The following is a 26,141-nucleotide window of genomic DNA, read 5'->3' on the forward strand; positions in this document are numbered from 1 at the left end:
TGTTATTTCAAACATGCGTTTGTTTTCTTCCCATAAAAATTTTACACAAACTGTTCTGTGTTTAACTTGTTCGGAATTTACGCTATTAGGAAACGGACATTCATTGCAAATACATATTTATATTTTCAAATAATTACCAAAAATCATACGTGATCTGAAATACTAACGAAGTTAAAGCTAATTTAAAGTAGATGACTACGGTGAAAAGTTGACTTTTTTGCGAAATTATGCTTTTTTAAATTCAATATTCTTAATGTTTGAACTTATTTATTTATAGAACAGTTAGAATTTTGTTTCTAAGTCTATTTTTTTTTGGAAAGTTACATTGATTTTTATATTTGCATTTACATATATTTTACATCTGTAGATGCTATTTTCTCAAATTCTAATCTTTGATAGAATTTTTTACAAAAAAAAACCTTCATAAATCTAAATCTAATGCATATTTTTTTGCTCAAATTTGGCATAATAATTTCTCAATATGTTCTGAAGTTCCTGAACTAAAGAATAAGTAATCTATTCATTTCAAAATATTTTATAGCTGTTTTAGTGCTTCACAATGTGAAAAAAATGGAAAATGTTGTGTTATGTGTCAGTCGAGCCCCGATATTTAAAGAATAGATAAGAATTCAGCTTATTGTTTACTTTAGGAACCAGATAATATATGTCTTAACCTATCTGTAAAATTTTAAGCAAAACATTCCAGAAATTTCTAAAGTACAAGATTTTTGCTTTATACCTCTTTTTAGAGAAAAAAAAAGCCTTTTCTTGAATTTTTTTAACTTTTGTCACTTAACTGGCATATTTTAGTTTCAAAAATGTTTTTTTTCAATCCTTTTTAAACAGATATTCAAAATTTTAACTAGTTTCAAACGTTTTTCATAAAATTCATTCCGAATGTAGTCATATACCTTAATCATGGAACAAATCACTAAAGAAATGCACAAAACAAATCTAGCTATTTGTTACAAGAAAGTCAGTAATTACAATGCCGTAATCACAAAACTCTATAATGATCTCAAAATCACATTTAAGCAAGAAACGCATATTAACTTATATTTTACAATTTGATTACTATAAGAAGAAGCATCAGTAATTTCAGAAGAAAAAAAAATGAGTTCTCCGAGAGTAGTACGAGTAACGAAGTATTCAAAAGAAAACTAATGAAGTGACGGTTATTTATAGCCGTGTAAAATAACTTCAGGGTAATGGGAAAACGCGCGGGTAGCAGATGAAAGAACTAATTAAGTAGATTAATCGATTGCCTCGTTAAGCACATTTCATGTGACAAGCATCGATAAAAAAAAAAACAGAATAAGAATTAATAAGCTAAAGAGGAAAATAAAAAAAAAAAGTTCTTTTGTTATACTTCCTGTTTCGATGTTCTTTACAGCAGATGGATAAATGTTGAAATTCGTTTAGAACTAAATAATCTTAAAGAACATTTCAAAAAACCGTCTGCATTTCTGAAATGCTTTTTAACAACGAAAGGGAATTTTGCTATCAAAAAAGCGAATGAAATTCAGATTGTTTCGATGCAAAATGAACGAAAACTGTTGTATGGCATCCTTTTTTTTTTCTTCTTGAAAATAATAATTTTTTCAGTGAGTGAGTAATATGATGATTGTATGAAGTTTGCGAATGCTTTAGAAAGAATAACAACATTTTGTATCCAAGATTTTTCATCAGTTGCTTCTAAAAGTAGAAAACAGAAATTAATCATTTTCATCTCTTTCCCTTAGATATTTTAAAATGAAAATGATGGAATATGGTTTACGTAAAAATGCATAACGATTCAAATTTAACGCACTTATGATTTTCTTTTCTTTTATAGGCTCTGAGTGGGAGTCTTTGATTCCAACATCTCTGTACGTGAGTAAGGTTATATCTAATTAATAGTAACATTAAAAACAATCACACATTTATAGTTAATGATAATTATACGCTTTTTTTGCAATAATTCTTCTGGAATGCTGTGTATTCTTGATTTTTCATTTTTGAATCACAGTACATACAACAATAAAGTGTAATTTTCTTTATTAAACACTAGTCGCCTATGGAGATCAACTTTTTCGCCGGAAATATTATTTACATTTAATTTCAGTTAAATCATTCAAATGTAACTTCATGTCTATGATACCATGTCCACCATGCTAGAAATTAAAGGTGAGTTATTTTCATTTTCTTTATTCTGCTTTTTGTGTACATGAAACTTTCTAATGCAGATCAGTCTCATAATGTCATTACGCCATTAAAAAAAATGTAAATGCCATCTATTTTCTAACTTTCAAGGCACTGAAACTTCGCATCTTTAATTGTCATGTAAATTACTCAGTAACTAAACAGAATCCTTCTTTAGATTTTTTTTTCAACAATGATAAAAAAATCATATGATTAAATATTTGACGAAACAATGAAAATGGTTTGGATTTCAGCTCAACAATGTAATCTGTAATCGAAAATAAAACAATTTTAAAAAAATTGCTAAAATTTAGGGAAAGTTTGTCCGACTTTTACAATAGCATTAATAAAAACAAATTTTTTTAAAACTTTGAGACGATATAAAATTTATTTTTATGCACTATACTTCGGAATAATTTAATTAAAACTTCGAAAGATCCTACGAGGTGCACATTCCAAGGTGTATGTATGTTAAATTTTGTAACTGTATTTTAATTGGTCTGGCCTGTAAAGCATCAAAACACACACACAGTTTCCATCCTTATTAGTAGTAGAGATAAATATTGCAATACTTTATTACAATAGATAAAAATTAATAACGATTAGCTTTTTAAAAATAATATTTCGAGTTGTTTGCAAGGAAGTACTCATATTTTAATTTTGGCACGAAAAACATTCTGTTGTTTCGATTGCCATAATGTTTGATTTGGGATTGTAACTAAATTTCTCTTAATGTTCTTGAATTTTCTCGAATGGTTTTACATCACACTCTACCAAGTACCCAATATTATTAAGATTATTTGAATAATGAAATGAATAAGAATGAATCAAGAGAAAGGAAAAATAATACTACCAAAGAAGCACTAGAAATTTTATTGCGCAGGGAATTTTCAAAAATCATATGTAGCGCACATTCTAGAAGCATTTGTTCTAGAAACAACCAACCATTCCAACATCAGGACTAATTTTATAAATTCAATTTATGATAGCAACTTCAGAAATTTTTTGATATTTGTAAAGGGTGTTCCAAAATTAATGTAAGATTTGAATTTTCCACCATTTGTACAGTAAAAAGTTGACAATCCTATTAAAAAAAATCATTTGAAAACTGATAGTTTAGGGTTAGTAAAAGTTGGGTGTTATACAATAGAAAAATGTTTTCATTGTTAAACAATATTTCAAAAATAATGAAAGTCTCGTGGCCATAGTTCAAAAACTTGAAAATGACATTCCTAGATCGTGTGATTTAGCTCCATTTGATTTCTTTTTATGGATTATTTGAAGTCAAAAATTCATGCCACAAACAAGCCCATGAGCATTGAAGGAGGAAATTCAGCGCTGTATTAACGAAATTCAGCCACATTTATGCAAAATGGCCATGGAAAATTTCGAAGAAAGATTGCGTATGTGCCAGTAAAGCCGATGAGGCCATTTGCCCTAAGTGTTATTCCTTGCATAACTCTATCCTCTGTACTCTAAAATTCAATAAAAGTATAAAAATTCAAATAAAAAAAAACACCTTGAGTTAAAATGTTGTTCTATCGTGTAACGCTCCATTTTTATTAACCCAAAACTATCAGCTGTCAAATGGTTTTTTTTAATAGGGTTTCCAACACGTTACTGCACGAATGATGGCAAATTCAAATCTTGAATTAATTTTGAGATACCCTTTACATAATTTCTTTAGAATTCATATACAAATATCGTAGTCCGCTAAATGAAATTTAGCCCGCTGACTTTAGAATTCGTAGTCAGATCATGAGGGCACATCACCTGCTGCCTTTGGTGACCAACACCTACAGATGAATAAACTGCTCTGCGGTGGGCTCAACATCAATTTTATAGGCTTAGTGGCCAATCAATCAGATCTTATCAAATGCATGAAACTGAGAAGGAATTCGTTGTGAATAGCATACAAATGGATGGTGATGGAAGAGAAAATTTTACATAAAGGGGTGTGGCGAAATGTCAGGCCCATATACTGGGTGGTTAGAGTTAAAACAACCATGTTCAGAGAGAGATACAGATAGAGAAAATCTAATAAACTTAAAAGCTTCAGAACTTGCTCGTATGCATTTCGCATGCAATATGAGAAAATGAATGATGTAAAATACAGTCCCCAAAATTAGCGCCAAGGAAAGTATAAATATAATTCAATTGCCTTCGTGTAATAACTTTAGTCACAGTCATCATATGTATTATTTATAAGCCTGTGTGAAATATTTATTAATAATTGTCATCCACACATAAATATTAATTTAATTAATTCCGATCATTCCATAAATGTTAAAATATTTTGAAATTTAAAATTCTGTAACTCACTGGTAATTTTATGTTTAAAATGTTTAAAAGCTAGCCATCTATGTTTGACATTAAAATGACTAGACCTGTTTAGATTTCTCGAATTTCAAAGCTATTTTCAATATTTTTTTAATCTTTTCTGCTTTAGAGAAAATGGATTCTTTCTTTTCTAAAAACCTTCTGTTGATAAAATATATAATGTAAAAAATAAAATCATGCCCTCAGAGAAAACACATTCATAATGAATGCTCAGAAATATATTCATAATGAGATAAATCTTTATAATAAAAATGAATGTGTAGTTGAATATATATGTGCTGGTACTCTATAGTTTAGGTGATTTGATTTAGAATTATCAAACCTAGCACATACATATTTTGATGATGGGAATGTGCGCCTCGGAGATTTTTTAAAAATTTTAATTAGAATTTTAATAAAAATAATGAAACAAAATGTTGGCATTTTCTCAAGATACTTCCGAAAATATTAGAACACAAAAATGATTTTATATCATTTTAAAATTCAAAAAAAAAACAACTTATCAATGTTACTTCAATGGTTTTGCTGTATAAATATTTTTTTAATAATAGGAATTCTAATAGGAATATTATAACTATCTCAAACAATAATACAAAAAAAGAAAAAACAAACAAAAAAACTTAAGAATTCTGGAAGAATACCACAACTGTTGATAAAAGTTGTAGTTGCAGATATGCTTTCATTTTTGTTTTGCAGTCGGAATTACTATCCTGTACTTAATACAAATTATTATTGCCAAAGCAGATTTCAGAAAAATACGCTATATATTTACTTAATTCTGAAAAGTATCTATGAAAGTTTTAAATTTATTTAAAATATACTATTAACATGAAGAAAAATGAAAAATTTTACAGTATTTGAGATTAGAAATTAGGTTATATTGTTAAAAGCCTAGAAATAGCAAAGTGTATCCATTTTTTTTTCTTCTGAATTTTAGGGAGGCAGGAAATGATGAAAATGTATAGTAAAATGAATTGAACGGTGTTAGGCTGTTAAATTAGTATGAATTATATATAAAATTTGGAACTTAGAAATATCTTGCTTAAAAAGACATTAGGACTGGATTACATTAAATATTTAATTAAAAATTTTAGAGGCTATTAATTCCAGGCTAGAAATTTTTATGAATTCTTCTAGAAAAAATTTAATCTTTTTTTTTATATATTGTGTCTAGCGAATTTTTCTCTTTTTAATTTATTCTTTATTGACAGTTACTGTAACATATTCTATTATTTGATATTGCATTCATCAAAGGGAAAAAATATTACAGCTTTATTATTCATTGGAATTAATATTGAATTCATTCACATTTCTAGCAAATCCTTTCATAGAAAATCCTTCTTTTATTTTGCTTTTTGAATCCATCTACTTCACATCTGCTTGAACAATGAAAACACATTCGATTGAAGCATAAATATTTTTCTCCTGTCAGCACGTAGAAAACTTTCAGCAGCGTGATTGTTTTCACAGTTGCATTTCCATCCATCAAAATCTTTTTTTGTTTTTGTTTATATAGTTATTGCAAGTGTTCCGAGGTTCAATTTATACTCCAAATCGATTTTTCTTTCCATGATTTATAATTCTGACGGATCAAACGTTCAGACTTTGTACATGGGTTTTGTTGCTTTAAATTTCGACAATATTCAAATGATGGAGCACTTCATCGCTGCCTTAAGAGAAAGTTTGATGATGTTTGTAAATGCTGCTTTTCTGAAGTTCTTTTTTCATACTTCCTTTAACTCTTTATAGTTCTTTGGTATATATATTCTTACAAAATATTTGTTATGTGGATTTAGAAAAGTATTTTAAAGTTATAAATAGGGTAATAAGATGCTTAAAATTCGATTGAGCTACCTTAACAGCTGTAAAATGCATTAAGTCTATAGTTAAATATCAATTAAATTTAAAAGTAGTAAATATGTTTACCACTGCCCGTTCACAATGTAAGGGGTTTCGTAGCGACATTAAATTTCAAAGTTTTTCATTAAATTTTATCTCCTGAAAAAGTGTACGGACATGAAACACCACTGTGTTGTGTTTTTTATGTCTAATATATTCTTATATTTAATTATCGTTATTAGTTATTGAATTTATTTAATTTAAATTCAACATTCATTTTTAAAAAGTGAATAAAAACTGTTGATACAGCTGGGATTTTTTAAAATTCGGAATCTTCCTGTTAATGATTTTATGCATATTCTGGTTTTAGTTTTGATGTATTGATTATTTGAATACTGCAGTTTACGACAGTTTAGTTTATTTCTAAACAAAAAACAAAACAAAAAAAAAGTGGCTAAGATGTTATTAATAAAATTTCATCAGATTGCAACAGTTTTATTTTAATGCAATGTTGCAATCCGCCCAGCCAGCCTAATTAATGCAAAATGAGCTTCAAAATTTATGTAAAATATTACTGAATTTAAATTCCATTATTTCTAGCTAAAAAAACTGTATAAAGTTATTTTAAATTACCTAAAATTGAGTGGTAAGTATACTTACCAATGATCATTTGATGATATTTTTAGCCTTAACTCTCAGTGGTAAGTATGCTTACCAGTTTCTGAAAGATCTCTGGTAAGTATATTTACCACCCCTTATTTCATAAATTAAATGGCAAATCAATGAACTTTTGATGTTTTAGTATTTGCATCATATAAAGGGTAAGATATTATTCTTGAATTTAAAGTTTAAAGTTTGTTAATTTTAAAGTTTGTACCAAAGTTGCAGATTATTTTCCATTTTATTCCGATTCAGTGAATAAAAGGAAAGAATGTTTCAATGGAAATTATTAAAGAGAGGTGATTAACGTTAATAAAATATTTTGCATTTTGTATTTTAATTTTCAATAACATAAAAAAACTAATAATAAAAATAAAAGATTTAAAATGGATTTCCAAATTAAATTGCTATGGATCACTTTATAGATACGTAGCATGAACTGACTCCTTTAACTGCCACGCGTTTGCAAAGAAAATTTTTTTCCTTTATTTTGAATTCGGCTAGGTGAAACCAATTAGTACTAGATGAAACATTATCAACATATCTCATTGTTTTTTGAGTTATAATACTAACAGATGGACGGGCATAATTGCAAAAATGTTTTTTCCGCATTCACGGAGGTCTGAGATGCGAATTCGCCAAAATTCCAAGGTCAAATTCTAAATTATTACAATCTTTTTCGGTATTTCGTATACGAGAAAGAAAAGAATAATAATAATAATAAATAAATAAATAGATAGATAATTTAAAAGTTTCTCATTTAAGAAGTCAACAAATGCAGATATAATTATGCAAATATAAGATTGCGTTTTACAGCTACAGTACGAAATATATTGCTTGGAACAGAAAAAAATATAAAGGAAGATAAAAAAATTTTTGATGAGCACTACAATAATATGATCATTATAGAACGACAAAAGTTGTTTATCTATATGTTGGCTAAAGTAAAAACTGGAAGAGCCAGAGACTAAACCTCCAAAAAATATGAAATATTCAAGATTAAAGGTGAACAACATCTTGCATCTTTAAGGATTCATTTATTTATTTATTTCATTTTTTTCCAATTTCACTGAGACTGGAAAGAGTTCCAGATTTATTAAAATGAAAATGTGTTATATGGATGGATGGTTATTATGAATAGAAAATGGATCAGCATTGACCTCTTTGTAAAGACTTTTTTATTCCTCTTTGACAGCAAAAATGCTGTTGTTAATATTTCATAATATTTTATAAATTAACTTTCTAAAATGCATCATCGATAATATTACTTGAGATAGAATATTTTAATTATCTTTTAAATCTTTTAGCTAGAGATGGCGAAGTAATCAAGGAGATCATTCCATCTCTTTACCTTAATCACCCGGATATACTGATAATTAAATATTAAATCAAAAATGCTTCAGACCTGTTGATGAGAATGCAGGTAGGTTTATGATAGACAAAAAAAAAAAAAGCACTCGGATTTAAAGGTATTGGTAAACGACGAAATTTTTTTTTCTCGTAGATGAATGGTAAAGAAAGAGAAAGTTTTTTTCAATACATTCGATCTCGATATTTTGATGAGTGTTTTTATTTTACCTCTCTCAGTTTCAGATCTTCGAAAAATTGTTACTGAAATTATGAGTAGTTGTTAGTCTGTAAAAACGATCACTCAAGAATGAACTTGAGATAGCAGTGAGCTAGACTGATTAAATTTAGCATATAGTTTTATCAACAAAATTGAGGCTATGTATCAAATTTTGGAACAAATCTACCATCATATTGACCATGTGTTGCTACATCTTTCTGTGTATATGCGAGAGCAATAACTAAAACGCATCAAGCTACAAGCATATGATTTTCATTCTAAAATTATGAATCAATTCTAAATTTTGAAAGTTTTCCAACAGAAAGAGACACTGCTGCGAAATGTATACTTGTTTACTACACCTACAGTTAAAACGTGCCATGTTTTGTATGCAAATGAAAAAATCATGGAGAAAATACCCCTGTTAGTTCATTTTTGGAATTTGAGGAACTAACGATAATGTGTGCCTTACCATACTAGTCATAATTAGGATTTACGCAAGCGGTTACGGCTTTTACCTAAATTATTAAAAACTATATGATAAATGAGAAAATTTCGAAATAACAATAAAAAGATCAAGAATCTTCATTCTTGAAGGTAATCTCACACATATAAACACAGACCTATTAAAATATCAGTGCTAATATCAATCCAAGATCTTAATTGTACATTTTTGCTTGAACAGTTTATTATCGAATATAATATATCTTATTCTCTTAGTCTCTAAATAATTAAGCAGAAAGCCCATTACTCGGATTCTATTTAAATACTTCGGAGCAGTAACGAATTGAATGTTTCTGCAACAGTTTATGGAAGATTAAAATAGAATCAACACAACCATAACCCTTCGACATCATAACCATAACCCTATAGCAAATGCCATTTTCAACATGTCTTTTAACACACATTTAATTTTGCACTGCTATGTGATATTAGGTTTTTTATCCTCCTGCTTAATAAATAATGTATTTCTAAATTTAATTAACACAGTTCTTCCATGGGCATGTTTATTTATATATTATTATAGCATGGGCATGTTTATTTATATATTAGATCTCAATGTGCGTAATGTGCATATTAACATCCGATTTTGAAACAATAAGAGGCTACTTCAAGTTGAACTTCGAATTTTGAATCGTGGTGAAATGAGGAAGATGATACCTCAGCGTATATGCCCCATGATATCAGATTTAATATGGGCCAAATACAAAATGGATATTTGCTAGAATTGGTTTTTAGTTTAGAATTCTTTTGTCCTGAAGCTGAGACCCTATCACCAAGCCACTGCCACCCTCTCCCAAAGAAGATCATGAACTATATCCCTTACATAGAACTATTTATATATATATAAAAAAAATATACAATGCCCTTTTTAAACTCTAAATATCCAAACAGAGTTGCTCCATCATTTCTCCCACTGTCAGTTTGTTTAATAAATTAATTACAAACTTTCCTTGTACTTAATGTCAAATTGTAATTTCTTTATTAATTTTCTGATTATTAGATCAAGGTCTTCTCTAGACAGCTTATTACAAGATAGCTTGAAATTTTCAAAGCAATTTCAGTGGCCAATCGAAATGGATGAAAGCATTCACCAATCAGGAAATTACACTTGAAGTAGCTTGTAAAGTCAATCTTATTCACGATTACATGGATTTACAAAATAGACAAGGAGAAATCCTTGTAGTTGAAAAAGAAAGCCGCATTAGAACAGTAGTACGTTGTCAACTCAGAAATGATTAGTGCTGTAAAAGGCATTTGAAAAAAAAAGTTCATTTCAATTTCTGTTAATTCAAAATTCTTTCTTCAGTATCCTAATGTTAAAATGTTGAGCGATGGTGTAGCATTAAAAATGAGAAGGATTACGCGTGAATTTACCTTTGTTATTTTATGAATTACGTCTTTTTTGTTTTCTGTATGCACGTCTGTGAATACTTAATTTCAATAGCCCAATGGAGAATGAAAGTTGAATATGAAAAGTTTTGCACCAGTTTGATGGTAAACAATTATTTCCAACTAATAATATTTAAATAATGCGTCAGTTTCATTTGAATGACTATTAACAAGGAAATAATTTTGAAATAATTCCACATAAAACAGATTAAGAAAAGATACAAAAGAAAAGCAGGAAGAATTCGTCAAAAAATTCAAACTCGAAATTTTGACGATTTTCCACGTTTTAGATCTCCATAAGTTCGAAAAACATATTTTAGAAAAATATCCGTTTGTCTGTGACAAAGATAACTCAAAAATGGCTTCAGATAGACGGTTGAAATTTGGTAAACGGTCTTTATACCAAATTTGCAAATTTCTGTTAAATTTTCAGTAAAATCCATCTAGTAAAAGACAGTCTGTCCGAATATAAGTTAACGCGATAACAACAAAATAAAGAGAGCTAGACAGATGAGATTCGGTACAGATTTAACATAGATAGTGTATATACCTATCGAATTTTGGGCCAAAACCAACAACGGGTTAATTGTATGTCGATCTTCACTTTTAGAAGTATGTGAACGCGATATTTCAAAAACGCAATGAGTTAAATATATCAAATTAGGTATAAGATTTTGTGACTACAAGTGCAGTTGTATGTCAAACCATTGTTCCAATCGATTGAGAAAAACGTGACTAAAGCACAAATTAGTTTTTTGGATACTTATTAATCATTTTCTAAGGATTAATCACCAAAAAAACTCGCCAAGGATGACCCGATTGATTCGGTAAAATTGCTAAATCCACGCCATAAGTTAATTTTCGTAACTATTGTGCGCCAGCGCCATGCAAGGCGTTCTCTGGCATGATAAGTTTATTAGAGAGTATGCGAGTAGAAATGGGATTTTAAGCTCTACAAATTTGTGAAAAACATTAGAAGAGCGTTTCTTCCGCATTTGTAAGTCATTTCGCTCATTAAATACTTTTTTAAAACCAAGCCATTTCATTTGCAAAAAATAGCAGCCTAATTCATCTTTTTCAATTTCAGTTGAAATTTTCCTGAATGATGATAGATTTTGACAACTGGCGATAAAATGTGATTAGCAAATAATTTTAAGCTTTAATTGCATTATATCATTGAAATTTCAGTAAGTAAAAGTTGGCAAATGTTAAGAAAAAAAGCAAACAATAAATTTTTGAAATAATTTTAGAGACTGCTGCAACTTTGCAAATCGACTAGACGTTACAACTACATTACAGAAAAAAAGTACCCCGAACTAACTTTAAAAAATTAATTATTATTAATTAAGAAAAGGCATTGTTTTAACATATAATGGATGTTGAAATACGATAGCAAATGCGATTTTGCTGAAGAAAATTATCTTAAATGGTTTTTAAATTATTATAACAACAAAATTATATTTCCAAATTCAGAGTCATCAACTTGCATTAACAGTGTAATCAGTTTCGAAAAAATCAAATGCCCCTCGATTATTAATGGCATTTTAATAAAATATGCTTACAGAAAGATGATTATCTCTACTGGAGGTAATTAACTTAGTTATATAAAAAATTGATAAGTTTAAATCAATCTTTTTCAATTCAGCAAATTATGTAACTATAATGACCAAACATTAAAGTTTTTCAAAAGTTCATTATGCTGTCAAAGCAATACTTTTAAAATCGAAATTCTATGTCTTTTATTCGCACTTCGCGAAGAGCAAATAAAATTGGCCTGGATATATAAATAAAATGAAACATTAAATTTAGAAAATCTAAAAAAAATTTCGATTAAAAATAAATTTAACGAGTTTTGTTTTTCCAAATTGGCGAGAAGTTTGTTTCATAATTCATACCGTCGCGTTTTTATTGCAGAATATAAAGAAGCGGATTCCGTATATTTAATTGATAAGATTACAGAAAAAATTTTTTGAACATCAAACACTCATTTGTACATCAGAAATATTTCAATAATTGACATCATTCAAAAGAAAAAAAAAAAGGGGGGGGGGGGAAACTAAGGAGGGTTTTTTTTTTTTTTTTTTTTTTTTGCACAAAAATTTGGCGATTTTATTGCTTTACTTCACAGTATTAGTAAAGAAAACTAAGTTTAAAATTTAGATGAGTTTCTTGCAACTTAACTTATAATAACTTGAACTTAAATCGTATAAAAATTTTAAATTTTGTGTCAAAATCATGCAAAATTATTATATACATGGTCAAACATAACAACAGAATGCCAACCCATTAATGGATTTTGTTCAAGATTTGTTATGATTAAAAGAAATCACAGGTTGAATACCATTCATCTAATTCTTTGAGGGCTTTTCTTATTATTTTAACAGATTTTGTTACAAATTTCATAGAAATCATGAGTTTGGGGTTAAAGCTAACATACCAAATTTCACCCTTCTAGCTTGTCAAACTTTTTTTTATCAAGTTTATAGAGAAATAGATGCGCATGTTCCTAAAAATGGATCTTTAGTTTTCGAGATCTAAAACATGAAGATTCATCAAAATATCGATGCAGAAGTTTTGGATAATTGTAGCATTTTCCTTTTGTACAGATCGTACGGAAAAAAAATAGGAGTGATCCGATGAGAAAAAAATTAAGTAGGGTATAAGCTTCTGAGCATCAGAAATATGGTAAATTCTTATTAGATATGTGAGATTTTTTGTTTAATAGAATTAGATAATATAATTTAGATAATAAAAATTATTGTAGACATTTCCAATGTCTCGATATGTGTAACATGGATGTGGCTGCTATTTATATATAAATATATAACCTCTGATTTTATTACAGTTTTGTGTAAATATTTTTTTTCTGAGTAAAATGCATGATTTACAAAGCTTGCTACATCTGCGTGGGAAAAAAAATACAAGAAAAAAAAAATGAATTCACAGTTGGCGAAATAATTGTGAAAGTAGGTCGCGTAATATGCGAGATAAAGTTGGAACAGAAAATGGAAATACACATATCTCGAAGATAATCTTGAGGAAACCGCATTATGTTTTCATATTTTTTGGGGGGTGGGGGGAGGTGAGTCTGCCCAACCGTTAGTATGAAGTATGTGAGAAAAAAATTAAATAACCTAAAGTTCTCCTTGGGGAATTTTTAATACAACAGATATAGCGATAAAAGGAGGAAAAATATAAAAAATGGTACTTTATGGGAAGTTTTCACAAAAGTGACAAATTCTTTTTGATTTATTTGAACTACACGTCTCATATGAATTGAGGAGAGCTCTGATAACATTTTTACTAACTCTCCTAAAGTTATTCTATAAAAGGAAATGCGCTAAATTTATTTGATAAATGGGATTGTTATATATATAAAAAAAAGTATTTTACACATATACTTTATAAAATATTGGGTTTTTTCTATAGTTTTTAGTATTTTAGTTTGGTTTATTGTCACAAAGCCAATCGTTAGCAACTCTGTGTCGTATAAAATTTTGATTAATCTTTAAAAAATGTTATTAAGAAATTTCTTTTGATACTTCTGTATTAAAAAATACCAATTAATATCAAAAAAAGATCAAAATTAAATTTAAAAATAAAGGAAACGTCTTTCTCTGCTAACGATTACAGGTTTTTTTTAAATATCATATAGTAGATTTTTTAAAAAGATATTGATTTATATGAATAAATAAATCAAAATCTTTTAAAATAATCTAATAATAATAAAATAACCTGAAATAGATATTTTAAGTATAGTATAAAAAAGTATCGAAATTGCAAAAACTTTAGCCATGCATTCATCTTTAAAATTTGTTATCTCAAAGCAAACAATTGTTCAGAAAATCCTTTTGGCTAAACATATTTCCTTTTTTCAATAGTTATTTTGTTCTGATTTATATTTCTCTAGATACACAATACATTAATGATAGACAATACTTTCTATAAAGTGCTTAATTAATGTTCACGTGATACACATCAAATTCTTCGCTCTGATTAAATTTCGGAATTAAATGTGCATCTTCTAAGAGGAGAACAGAATGTAAAATCATTTTACAAAAGGATAATTGTTAGATACTAATAATTAATAGATAATAAAACACACAGTTTATTTTTCATATGTATCACTGAAATCAGTTTATTGAAATATTAGTAAAAACATCACAATAAAATAATTTTTTTTTCTTTTAGCATCAACATGTGGAAGAATAGTTAATTGAAGATAATATATTGATTAGCATGTATGCTGTAGTTTTTCTTCTTCTTTTTAATGGAGAAGACTTTTAAAGCCATTTTTCTAATATTAAAATTAATTTTACCTAGTTAGTTACTTTTTGGAGAAAAAACTGCAAACTAGTCATCGCAATAACATCACGAATATATTTCCTACCTTTTCTTAAAAACAAACATTTATGTAAAAGTTGATGAAACTGAAGTAATAATGATAAATATTTATGTTTTTATTCCCAAAACGAATAATGAAATGTGATTTTTCTTCTTTTTAATAAAATTTATATAAAATTTCCTCAACAGCATTGTTTTATATTTGTTTTGTCTTAACTTATTGATCTTTTGAAACTGGTTATAAAGTGTGAGTTTTAAACAAATATTATAATTCTTGGTGATATTTTTATTATTTTAATTTGCGCATGAAGTTTTTAGAATTTGTTGATAGGATCATGCTTAAAAATTTGAAAATAACTTGCTTTTGGGGGAACTAAAACACCAACTAGTTAACTTATATTAATGTTCTTTTCAATAGCTATACAAGGGCTATTTGGGGTGAGATTTCGTAGTTATGAAATGATGTTCAAATGGCAACAGATGAACGTGAACCAATATTTTACTTTCTAAAATTCTATGACACACTAACATGAAAACATTTATCCCTAACTGCTTCATTGTATAGCACACTTTCATATACAGCACGTTTTTAATGGATTTGAGTTTCAAATTCGTGAATCACGATCTTATTACCAAAACAGAACCATTAAAAAAACTTAAAAATTTTACTCAACTGCTTCTGATTTTCATATGTGCATACAAAACCGGATAAAATAAAGAATTTCTTTAGTGATCCTAAACGCCACCTCAGACTTTTAAAATAAAAACAATTTTATTACAAATTTTGGTGACAATTGCCATTAACTAAATTTTTATTACAATTTTTGCTGCTATTACCATTAACTGAATTTTCATGAGAGTATGACATGATAATCAGCCACTTCGAATGACGTTTCAAACTAGTCATCGCAATAACTGAAAACAAAAAAGAATACAGTTCTCATAAAGTAAGTGCATAAAAATCTTTTATAAATTGGCCGCGCTTCTTTTCCAAATCTACCTTTAACACGAATCTGACTTTCAGCGACCCAGATTATAAACGAAGTATTGAGAAGCACGCGTAAAAACGAAAAAAAAAAAAAAAAAAAAGAAAAAAAAAAAGAGCTTATTCGTCAATGACTTTGCCGTGTCCACAAGATCGTCCAAACCATCACGAATTTCACGATCACTACAGGTGAAAGCCTACGCCTTCATTCGTATTCACGACACATAACGAATACCAATAATGGCGTCCGGAAATGTGTTCTTTTTTTTTTTTTTTTTTGCTGCAGTCACACGAATAAGTAGTATTAATTAAATTTAACTGAAACAGCCATTTATCTCTCTGACTTAAATGAGACTGTAAAGTGCAGCTGCGTAGGATGGCACAGTTGAAAAAAAGTAAAGCTTTACAATAGTTCCTCATCGAAATATTCGAAAGGTGGTCTTCAAATAGCCATAATCTTTATCACTTTTTAAGGTGACAGCGAATGATTTAAGTATAAGGTTGAAACGATGGGTTGATTGATTTTTTTTGGTACCATTCATCTTTAGTGAGTGAAAAAGAATTTAATAAAGTCAGTGGATAAAAAAAAAAGGAGGGGATACTTATCTACAGCACATTCTAACATTCTTTAGAAAGAGGCTACGTTAATAAATGAGATAAGTTGTCGGATTTTGCAATGTTAGAATTTCGAAACTTGTGAAATCATTGCAATTGAAGTTTTTTTTCTTTGATAAGGCCATTTTAAAAAATTGGGAAGAATTTTCACATTTCACCTGTCTCTCTCAAATTCGTCTGATAAGTACGAACTCCCAGGAAGTGAACTCGAAGAAATTTAATTTTTATTATCTTTTCCAAAGTATAAACTAAAATACGAAAATTTTTTGTGTTTCTAGTTTTGATCATCAAAATTTTGATGTAGCATTCTTTTCTCCCTTGTCGTTATTTCAAAATTAAAGAAGAAAAAAAGGGGGAAAATTGATAGAAGAAAAATAACGAACCATAATTTTTTAAGAAAGAGTTTCAAAAACTTTTTATAATTTCAGAATTTAAAAAAATTCCTAGAAATAAAATCTTCTAATACTATAAAATTTATTTTGCTGATGAATATTTTGATATATATGATTATTGTTATTATTGCATTAAATAGTAAAATTTTTGCTATTATGAATGGAATATAAAATAATTTGAATACACTGATTTGATTTTTCGGTAACACTGTTGAACTGAATTGCGTTTAATGCTTAAAGAAAAATCCCAGACATATTGTTTCCACCATTAAAAAGAATTCTAATTTTTAAGAGATTAAAAGAAAATATCTTGAATCTCAAACACGGTACAAATTATTTAAATTGCGGTTGAAAAGAAGTAATTTTTAAAAAAAATTTCGATAATGCATTTTCTTTAATTTTCACTAGAATCGTTAAATGGAATATTTATTCAGAAATCATGTTATGGATACATTATAAATAAAAAGCTTTAATATATCTTTTCTAAGCGTACTGATGATTGCTAATAACTATTAAGTCAAAATATCGAATTAATATATAAAAAATGAAACTTATGAAAGTAATTGTTTTTGTACATTAATTAGATGACTTGACTTATAACTTTATATATAATATATTATTATTATAACTTTTGTACAGCTGAGATACTCAACCTGTTAATATTTAGGATCCATATTCAAGTTTTAATTGCGCTTCTCTTTTAAAAATTTTTCTAATTTCTGATCCAAATTTCGATGGATTTTGGAACATTAAATAATTAGCATCAAAATGCAATTTGTACTACAAAGTTCTACATGGGTTCAAGTTCTACATGGATTTGTACTACATGGGTTCATGTTCAAATCTTGATTCCACCAAACAACCGGTATGTTGCACATTAACTACGTTGGGGCCAAATGTTTTCCCACTTGTGTGGAGCGGAATCATGGTCAGATGTCCTCGACATTGGACCATCGCTTAAAATTCTGAGATTCTTTCCGAAATATAATTCACATTATAGCAAAACGGAACGTTAATATAAGTAAACTAACTTTCCAAATAACTTTACCCTGTCTCAAAAGGTGAGAGAGGTAGGAGATGATAGAGAATAAGGTGATAATGATAATTAAATAATTATGCATCATCAATTTTTAATATGGAGATTATTCAATCATAGATTGTCTCGTAAATCTTTACTACTTTAGTCTTTATAATAACCTGATTTAACTGTCAGATTAATGGAAAAACATCTCGCTCCCTTTTTTTTTAAGAATGAGGCTAATAATTATTTTTACTATTATATTTTTCGCGAAGTAAGTGACCTCTTAATAAAATTTCATTGATTACAAAAAAAAAAAAAAAAAAAAAAAAAAAACAAATTTAAATTTTGTAATTTTTATATTAAATTCATTTTATTCATCAGACTTTATTTAAGCAACAAATAACACTGATAGCAAAATTTTCTTGAAACATGTGTTTTTTTTTGTTTTTTTTTACTGGAATATTTTAATTTCATACTATTTCATCAAAAGTTAAAAGAATTTAATAAAATACTTTCTATCATTCAGAGTCATTTATTGATTTCATAACTAAAACAATCGTCTATTTATGAAAAATAAATGAGGCCATTTTATGCCATATGCGCCTCAGCAATTTAATTTTCAAATCCATTATGCATTTCCCTTGCGAAATAGAACGGGACATGTTATTACATATTCAATAGTATAACAATTTGATGCTAGATAATATGCACAGTTAACGTCACCGTGTCATTATTATGCCATATGAATTAACTTTATTGTTAATCAGTAGAAATTTTAATCTATAAATAAAATTATCTATACCGTAGCCAATCACAGGAAAAATTCCACAGCTGCCAGTGAACTGAAAATACCATTTATAAGTAAATTCAAGCACAGTCGTTTATATACAAATTGTCTCTATTTAATCATAATAAATCGCGGTCTGCAGATTAAAAATATCTCATTGCTCAATCAATATATTACAGACATGCATAGTTATTTAAAAATAATTTGCATCTGCTGAACAAAGAGAGCGTGACATCTATCAGTCATATAATTTGAGAAGCAAACGATAATAAATTACAATAAACATTAAATATGCATATAGCAAAAGATTATCTACATAGCAAAAACTTACACAAACCGAAAAATTAGAACATGTTAATGAAATTACTAATCGAAATTTCATTTAACCATAACATAAAAGTTCCAATAATACATTAACATCGATGTATGTATATTAAGTTTCACAACCGATAAATTAAAATCAATGAGGGCTTTAAAAGATCAGCATGGTGGAAGAAAGAAAATTTTCTACGATTTTTTTTTGCATTTGGCAACAGTCATTAATTTGTAGAAATAAAAAAAAAAAGAAGAAGAAATGAAGAAAATGCATTCCGTTGAATTTTCACATGGCGAATAGAACAATCATTTATCTTGGAAATGTATTTATATCCAAATTTATAAACAGGTATTTAATTTTTAAAGTTTTTTTTATTAATATAACTGCATTGTCAAAACTCATATCTGAATTTCTATCAGTCGTTGGGAATTTCACTAATACATAATAGAACATTAAAAAGGGATTGAAAATTTGATAATTGAAGAAACTGCCTTATACAATGAAGATATTTTATGGTATTTTGTTTGCATTTCGCTCTAATCAGAAATGAAAATAATCAACATAACAAAATCGAATAAATTGAGAGATTTTTGCTGGTGACAAGTGCGTATCATTCAAAATATTTTTTACATCATCATAAATTCGTTTAGATAAATCTTTTTCCTAAACTTTTTTAAAAATTATTTTTTTATTATAGACATAATAATTTTCAAATGAATGGATATATCGTTTTCTTCTAAGCAACATTGTATATCTCATTTTTCCAAGATTTAAAAAGGAAGTAAAAAAACTAATTTTTTTTCTTGATTCTGTAACGAATGTGATGGGCTTCTTTTTACGTCTGCCAGGAACATTTGTCTCAGATGTGAAGAAAAATGAAGATAGTCGTTACTGATAACACAAAATTCATTTTACCTTTCTCTTAAAGAATTTGTAAAATTAAGATAAGTGGTATTGCTTATCAAGTGACGATATTTCATATTTTGGCACTTGGCGCAAATAAATAAATAAATGCAGCTCCTAAAATTGCATATAATTTTCTCTTTCAACGTAAGTCACAACGCATGTAAATTGATCATTAGTGACAAAGGCATATGTATTTTTTTTTAATTCTCTGATGTGCATTATTTTTTATAATGAAAGTTTAAAGTGTCGATTTCTGGTAGTGCTATTATGGCTGAAATTTGAGGCATTTCGGTAATTTTGATATAAGGATAATATGTCGAATTTTTGGGCCATCTAATTCCTTCTGTTTTCGAACTATATTCTTATTTAGAAACGCGTATGGATAGATAAACACACTTATTTAATTCTAAAAATGATTTCTTTGGACTTAGGGGAAAATAAAATGAAAACGGGCATTAAAATTTCAAGGTTGATTTTTGTTTGACAATTACAATTTTATAAATATTTTATGCATTCAACAGAAAATACAAAGCTAGGAGCATTATGCACTCCAAGCTAAAATGGAGTCAAAAATAAAGATTAAAAAAAAATACTGCAAATGATTATGCATATAAATTTACAGGTAGCCAAAAGTAAAAGCTTATTTCAGACTCAAAAACTTTTTCTCTCAAAACTGCTTTTTCAACGAATACGAAGAATGATGAGATTTCATTTTATTCATCTGATATCCCAGGATTCACAGGCAGCAATGAATCAGTTCAACAGTTAAGAATGGTCAATTTCAAAACGCAACCTGCATTAAATTACGTATTTCGAAGATTCGCTACGTTGGGAATGGAAATCAATCGTACTTCAAATTTACATCATTTCCCTCGAAACAGTTGCTGAAAGATTATTAAATGTCATTTGCGAATACTCTACAGAAATGTTCCGTACTGTTTTCATCTATTTTACTATTTATTGCTATTTACAACTTTATATTTTATATACATACATACATCAACGATATTATTGATTTGAGTACGCATGCAATTACAGCAGGATTTATTTTGGATCGGTTTTTGACTATTTTCAAATATAATATTAAAGCTTTCAAATTCGTTATCTATGGCGAAGTAATTATTAAAACTTAATGAGAAATTTTTAAAAATTGGATAATTTGTATAAATTATAATTTTAGAATATTTAATTGTCATTGGATTACCAACATTTTGGATGGTTCGATTTGAAAATTCGGTTTCCTTAATTACTTTTTAACAATTTTATATAAATTTTTCAACTAATTTTGATTTAAAATTATATAACAAACTTTCGTTTATAAATTGGTCGCTATTAATAGGACATTATAAATCTATTGAAAAAATATGAAGTGTTCTGACAGTAATTCTGTTCATTGCTTTTTGTAGTATTGGTTTCTGTTTTTTGGAAAAAAGTGTTATCTGTTTTACCTTTCGAAGTGTTCTAATTAATTATTATTATTATTCATAGTTTGCTAATTTATGCGAAAATGTACTATTTAAATTTTTGATATGAATTTATTAGTGATAACTTCCGACTTAACTTATTTTAACTTATAACTTTGTTTACAAATCGTAAAATAAATGTTCTTTTATTGCAATATATTCCAAAGAACTAATTTTACTACAGTTACAAGAAGGAAAAAGTTACAGTTACAAAAGGAATAGTATATTATTTATAAATTAATATCATACTTTAAAATTTAATTCTGTTCTCATTTCGTTTTTTTTTTTTTTTTTTCATTTTTACTTTAATTTGTATTTAAAAAAGGTTTCTTTATGCTCAAAAAAGATAAGGATTCTGTGAGAATACTTTGTTTAATATGAATTATAAATGAGAAACAACATAACGCAATTTTTTAGATGAATGTTCTTTCAAATCATTGAAACCTTGAAGGTCAAATGCAAGAGAAAATACATCAGGAAGCCTCGCAATAAATTCTAATGGTTTTGTAGCATTGGAAATTTGATAGAATCATTAAACATAGTTCCTTCACAAATAAAACCTCAATTGCATAACAAATTAATTATATGCATCATTATTTTATGAGCTGCATTTATCTTCGATGAATATCAAATGTGTTTTTTTGTTGCCATTTGTAACGAAAGAGAGTTTATGGATTCTAAATGTATCAAATTTAAAAGTCATCTTAAATTCAAACGACTTGTTTAATGGATATCTTTATTTAATTATTCAGTTCTACAGAAAGAAGATATAATTCTAAAGACAGTCCCACGCTACTTGAATTCTTAACAGTCGACCACATTATTTGAAATGAACTAAAATAAAGTATTCTTTTTTTTTTTTTTATAATTCTAAAAAATTTGTATGTAGCAGAAGTAAAAATGAAAACTAATCTAAATAAAGTTTTAATATACGAATTGTTCTTTTACATTATATTTTTCGATTGAAACCCAGATATGTAAGAAAAAAAAATTCTAAAAACAATCAAAAATCAATTCAAAAGTTATGCTGAATTCCAATAATATAATTTATTTGCGCATCCTGTTCTTTAAATATATATACAAATATATTAAATATTGTTACAGGAGGAAAAAATTAAAAGCAGCAAAATGTAATAAAATGCAAAATAAAAAAAATGCAAAGATTTTTTTTAGAATTGTATTATTTAATTATATATTTCAATTCAAATATTCTTATGCAAGAAAACGAGTTTTAAAAATAGTCACGTGTATCAAAAATACACAAATCAGTTAACTTTTTTTTTTAAATAGAAAAGAATATTGCTTCAAAAAATGTTTAAAAAATATGCAAAAGAAAGCTGTAATTATGCTTGTGCGTACAATTAACGAACAGAGAAGAAATTCGAAACAACAATCAAAACAAACTCACGGTTGCTTTTTCTTCTGCACCGTTGCACGCTCCGCTAAATAAAAATCCACGGAAAAAAACACTTTCCGTTGCAAAAGAAACCGGCGCGAAAGAAACCAAAATAACCGGTGTTCACTCTGACGATTCTCAATACCGACTGGAAGTTGGAAAACGTGTGCTGTTCATCTCCCAGGTGCGTTTCGACCACTATCCTCAACAAGACGGACGAGTAATTTGAATTTTTCCCCCCAACTGCCTTTTTTTCCCTATGCACCGGACTTTAACGGACGCTTTCTCCCTTCTTGAGGAAAGCGGTCATTTGACTCTGTTCTTTTTTAACCCTTTGCTTTCTTCTTAAACTGAGATGAGCGCTGTTTCTTGTGCAAGATCGAAAGCAGTTGCTAAGTATTTCGAAAAATAATGTATCAAATTATTCATGGAGCATTCATGTTCCTAATTTATTTTGTGAGAATTTCTTCTTTTGAATTGTTTGTACATTTTACTCTCAGCTAAATCTATCGTGATAGAAATTCAGATTTGAATTAAGGACATCTACTAAATTTTAACTGTCTGTCTTGTCACGCTTTGGAATTATTATATTCATGATCAGGTATAAATCCAAAAAGGGTTTCTTATACTCAGGGAGTGTAAAATGTGGATATCTGTCAAATCTCGAAATCGAATTTTAAAAAAAAGTTATTGTTTTTACACAGAGACATGCAATCAAATTAATGGACACTCTTCCTCGCTGATTTTGTAACTTAGTTCAAATATCGATACAAATCGGCATTTTGTTGTCATTTTGAAAATAAAGATAAGAAGCAAAAATTGTCTCTAGAAGAATAAGCCTTTCAAATTTTAATAAAACAAGATATGATCAATTCTGTTTTAGTGAAAAAAAAATGTTCATTATCATAATTCGTTTGAATACTATTCATTTTCAGAGTGTGTGACCTCGTGCTCTATCACTAGTGTCAAGGTTACCAGATCAGACAACACGGGTTGGCAAAAATTGTTCCTTTTTTTTTTTTTTCTTCTTTTTTTTTGCGTTTTGTCGTTTTGTTATTCTTTTAACATGTACTTCCCAACTTTCCAATATACAGCTTCCCAGGTTGAAGTTAGGAAATATAGCCCTTTTGAAAACAGTAATGTGAGAACAATTTGATTATTATCCAGCAGAGAATTTTGAGATTTATCAACCCTATCGCTGGTAGAGCGTATTATCAGGCGGTTCGTTTAATAAACGGATAAATTTAATTATACATTTCAACTCATTTTTAACTAAATGAATATGTAAATAATTTATTTCGAGTTATTTTTTTAAGTTATTTTAAGTTATTCAATTCCTGCTATTAGTTCACACTCTCCCTATATATATATATGTGTGTGTGTGTGTGTGTGTGTGTGTGTGTGTGTGTGTGTGTGTGTGTGTGTGTGTGTGTAATGATATTTTAACTCTAATTTCAATTTAATTAATTTTCAAGATTTTATCTTAATTTAGCCCATAGTAACATTATTCTAAAATATTCTCTTATTTCGTGATCCAATTCCACTGTCTCTACTTAATTAATTCAAGAGAAGCTTTGTTAAATTGTTGAATCAGCTAAAATCTAACTTTCCCACACTACGCGTGAAGAGATAACATACCGCTGATCAAGCAAATTCTTTTTTAAAATCTCCCTGTGTTTCCCCTACCTTGTCCACCCATGTAATGAAAATCCCAGTCGAAATCTCATAATACATTAGCACTGTAAAGAAATATTTTCCCTATCAAAATCATAGGTTATATAAGACCAGGGATAAAATGTCCAAGAGCTCTTCCCTCATTCCTTTCTGTGTCGTTCTGTGTGCTTGTCGCTTGTACATATGCTTGCTTCTTCAAAATGAAATAAAACGACGTCACGAAATTAAAAGTATCTTCATTGTCTTCAAACTGCATTCTGCTTCACAAAAATAAAATTACACACACATATATATATATATAACCAATCTTAAGTAAGAAAAAGTTTGAAAACGAAACTAAAATGAAAACGAAACAAAACAATTTCGAAATCGCAACTAAAATTTATAATCTATTTAAACTAAAACCAAAAAAGAACTTCATAGTATTTAGAGAGCGCAATTGCAGCTACTTCTAAAACACAGATGAATTGATACAAAAGTATTAGAATCAAGTTAATAGGAGAAACAAAAAATCAAATAAAAATTAAACCAAAAAAATTATAAAAAATATAAAAAAAGAATCCGGCCTGAAGATTTTTTCAAGGGTCACCTTCAGGCAGGGATTCAAAGAAAGGGATTTTTTCTGTGAGGAAATACAGACATTGTCTAATAATGATTCCTCGTGACCCGAAAATCCCCTGAAATTATGCTCAAGAGATATACCATTTTAACAGAAAGGAAATATAAAACAACGAATTAGAAGAAATTAACCATAACAAAGTAAAGTTGGATCACTCAATAGATGGCGCTGGGAGCCTACATCGGTTTACATAATTTACCGTTAGTTTTTTAAAAACAGGGAATCACAATCGATAGTTAAAAGTTTCCTTGACTGTTGATGGTATGTACTGGCCTTTTCGTTTTTAATTTTTAATTTTAGTGCTATTTTTTGTTTTTATTGTTATTGTTTTTTTACTTTGTTGTGGTTAATTTCTTCTAATTCGTTGTTTTATATTTCCTTTCTGTTAAAATGGTATATCTCTTGAGCATAATTTCAGGGGATTTTCGGGTCACGAGGAATCATTATTAGACAATGTCTGTATTTCCTCACAGAAAAAATCCCTTTCATTGAATCCCTGCCTGAGGGTGACCCTTAAAAAAGTCTTCAGGCCGGATTCTTTTTTTATATTTTTTATAATTTTTTTGGTTTAATTTTTATTTGATTTTTTGTTTTTCCTATTAATTTGATTCTAATACTTTTGTATATATATATATATATATATATATATATATATATATATATATATATATATATATATATATATATATATATATATATATATATATATATATATATATATATATATATATATATATATATATATATATATATATATATATATATATATATATATATATATATATATATATACGTTTACAAAAATTTCGCAGACCGTGGTGGAATAAAGCTTGTCGTGACAGTCACAAACAGCAGAAAAAATTATGGAATATCTTTCGAAGGTACCCAACAATTGAGAACCTTATCGCCTTTAAAAGAACCAAAACGCTAGCTCGCCGCATTCGCCAGTATAGCCAAAGAGAATCCTGGATATCCTTTGTTTTTTCTGTTACATCCAACACCTCTAGCAAAACTTTGGGGAAGAAGGTTAAAGGCTGCTAATGGGAATTATACCGAAGCTTCCATTCCTGTTTTAAATGAAGGAAATATGATGCATTCTGCACCATTAGATGTAGCCAATATTCTGAGCCAAGCGTTTGCACA

At 28.0% G+C, this 26,141-nt stretch overlaps 1 protein-coding gene across 1 annotated transcript in view; it reads right to left on the bottom strand.

Moving 5' to 3' along the window:
• The window catches only part of LOC129960092 (uncharacterized), a 118,773-nt gene extending 95,919 nt beyond the window's left edge, over nucleotides 1-22,854 (bottom strand). Inside the window, exon 1 of the mRNA XM_056073212.1 lies at nucleotides 22,718-22,854. The gene's annotated coding sequence lies outside the window, so the exon portion shown is untranslated. The remainder of the gene's footprint in view (nucleotides 1-22,717) is intronic.
• Nucleotides 22,855-26,141: the final 3,287 nt, after the last annotated feature.

Source organism: Argiope bruennichi, chromosome 2, assembly GCF_947563725.1.
Source record: "Argiope bruennichi chromosome 2, qqArgBrue1.1, whole genome shotgun sequence".
Lineage (NCBI taxonomy): Eukaryota > Metazoa > Arthropoda > Arachnida > Araneae > Araneidae > Argiope > Argiope bruennichi.